Here is a 3,055-nt window from a genome sequence, read left to right on the forward strand (position 1 = left end):
ATGTATGTATGTATGTACAGAGGGCGCCAGACAACAGGATCTACAGGACTACAAGAGTTGAACTCTCCTTCTTTCTCCCCACTGCCCTCCCCACCTCCTGCCCTCCTCTCACTCTCCCTCACTGCCCTCACCTCCCCTCACTGCCCTTCCCACCTCCTCCACTGCCCTCCCACCTCCCTCACTGCCTCACGCCCTCCCTCACTTCACTGCTCTTCACCTCATCTCCCTCACTGCAGCTCCTTCCTCACTCCCCTCCTCACTGCCCTCACTCCTCCCCTCACTGCCCTCTCACTCCCCTTCCTCCGTATTCTCCCCCTCCCCCGAGACCCCACAGCTGTGGAGGGAGAGGGAGAAAAAAAAAAAAAAAAAAGGGGGAAGATAAAGACTCTCCATGGCTCTATCACAAGCAGGAAGGAGGAGAAAAGGAGGGGGCAGGGAGAACGGAGGAGGCAGGAGAGAACGGGAGGAGAAAGAAGAACGAGGAGGGAAAGGAGAACGGAGGGAGGGAAAGAAGAATGGAGGGGAGGCAGGGAACGAGGGAGGCAAGAATGGAGGGAGGCAGGGGAGAACGGAGGAGGGCAGGGAGGCGGAGGAGGCAGGGAGAACGGAGGGAGGCAGGGAGAGCGGAGGAGGGCAGGAGTAGTGGAGGGAGGCAGGGAGAATGGAGGGAGGGGAAGGAGGGAGGAAGAACGGAGAGGAAGGGAGAAACGAAGGAGGAAGAATGGAGGGAGGCAGGAGAATGGAGGGAGGCAGGGAGAACGGGAGGAGGGGGAGGAGAGTGGAGGGGAGGAAGGAAGAATGGAGGGAGGAAGGGGAGGAGAACGGAGGAGGAAGGAAGAACGAGGGAGGGGAAGGAGAACGGAAGGAGGGGAGAAGAAGGAGGAAGGGAGAAGGATGGAGGAAGGAAGGGAGGAGAACGGAGGGAGGGAAGGAGAACGGAGGGGAGGAAGGGAGAACGGAGGAGGAAGGGAGGAGAACGGAGAGGGAAGGAGGAGAAGGAGGGGAGAAGGGAGGAGAATGGAGGGAGGAGAATGGAGGGAGGAAGGGAGGAGAATGGAGAGAGGGAAGGGAGGAGAATGGAGGGAGGAAGGAGAATGGAGAGAGGGAAGGAGAATGGAGGGAGAAACGGAGGGAGGAAGGGAGGAGAATGGAGGGAGGAAGGGGAGGAAGGAGGAAGGAAGAATGGAGGGAGGAAGGAGAAGAATGGAGGAAAGGGGAGGAAGAACGGAGGGAGGAAGGGGAACGGAAGGAGGAAGGAGGAGAACGGAGGGAGGAAGGGAGAAGAACGAGGAAAGGGAGAAGAATGGAGGAAAGGGAGAAGGAAGAGAAGGAAGGGAGAGAAAGGAGGGAGAAGGGAAAGGAGGGAGGAAGGAGGAGAATGGAGGGAGGGAAGGGAGGAGAACGGAGGAGGGGAAGAGAGGAGAACGGAGGGGAGAATGGAAAGAGGAAGGGGAGGAGAACGGAGGGAGGAAGGGAACGAAGGAGGAAGGGAGGAGGGGAGGAGGAAGGAGAATGGAGGAAAGGGAGAAGAACGGAGGAAAGGAGAGAAGACAGAGGAAGGAAGGGAGGAGAAAGGAGGGAGGAAGGAGAAAGGAGGGGAGGAAGGGAGGAGAATGGAGGGAGGAAGGGAGAAAGGAGGGAGGAAGGGAGGAGAATGGAGGGGAGGAAGGGAGGAGAACGGAGAGAGGAAGGGAGGAGAATGGAGGAGGAAGAGAGGGAATGGAGGGAGGAAGGGAGAACGGAGGAGGAAGGAAACGAAGAGAGGCAGGGGAGGAGAACGGAGGGGAGGAAGAAGAACGGAGGGAGGAAGGGTGAACGGAGGGAGGAAGGAAAGAGACCGGGAGGGGTGGCAGAGAGGAGAATGGAGGGAAGAAGGAGGAGAACGGAAGGAGGCAGGGGAGGAGAACGGGAGGAAGGGAGAACGAAGGAAGGGAGGAGAACGGAGGGAGGAAGGGAGAAGAACGAAGGGAGGCAGGGAGAACGGAGGGAAGAAGGGAGGAGAACGGAGGGAGGAAGGAAGAAACGGAGGAGGAAGGAAGAACGGAGGGAAGGGGAGGAGAATGGAAGGAGGAAGGAGAGAAGGAAGGGAGGAAGGAAGGACGGAGGGAAGGAAGGGAGGAGAATGGAGGGAGGAAGGGAGGAGAACGGAGGGAGGAAGGTAGGAGAACGGAGAGGAAGTGAGGAGAACGGAGGAGGAAGGGAGAACGGAGGGAGGAAGGAGAACGGAAGGAGGAAGGGGGAGAACGGAAGGGAAGGGAGAGAAGGGAGGGAGGCAGGGAGAATGGAGGGAGGAAGGAGAACGGAGGGGAGGAAGGGAACGAAAGGAGGCAGGGAGGAGAACGAGGGAGGAAGTTAGAAGAACGGAGGAGGAAGGGTGAACGGAGGAGGAAGGGAAAGAGACCGGAGGGTGGAGAAGAGGGAGAACGGAGGAAGAAGGGAGGGAGAACGGAAGGAGGCAGGGAGGAGAACGGAGGAAGGGAGAACGAAGGAAGGGGAGGAGAACGGAGGGAGGAAGGGAGAAGAACGAAGGGGAGGCAGGAGAACGGAGGGAGGCAGGGAAGAGAACAGAGGGAGGAAGGGAGGAGAACGGGAGGCAGGGAGAGAACGGAGAAGAAGGAGGGAGAACGGAAGGGGGCAGGAGGAGACTGGAGGGAGGAAGGGAGAAGAACGAAGGGAGGCAGGGAGAACGGAGGGAGGCAGGGAAGAGAACAGAGGGAGGAAGGGAGGAGAATGGGAGGCAGGGGAGGAGAACGGAGGGAAGAAGGGAGGAGAACGAAAGGAAGCAGGGAGGAGATCGGAGGGAGGAAGGGAGGAGAACGGGAGGCAGGGAGGAGAACGGGAGGCAGGGGAGGAGAACGGGAGGGAGGCAGGGAGGAGAACGGAGGGAGGCAGGGAGGAGAACGGGAGGAGGCAGGGGAGGAGAACGGAGGAGGCAGGAGGAGAACGGAGGGAGGCAGGAGGAGAACGGAGGGAGGGGAGGAGAACGGAGGGAAGAAGGAGGAGAACGGAGGGAGGCAGGGGAGGAGAACGGAGGGAAGGGAGGAAAACGGAAGGA

The sequence above is a fragment of the Homarus americanus genome, unplaced genomic scaffold (genome assembly GCF_018991925.1).
Source record: "Homarus americanus isolate GMGI-L3 unplaced genomic scaffold, GMGI_Hamer_2.0 scaffold41050, whole genome shotgun sequence".
Lineage (NCBI taxonomy): Eukaryota > Metazoa > Arthropoda > Malacostraca > Decapoda > Nephropidae > Homarus > Homarus americanus.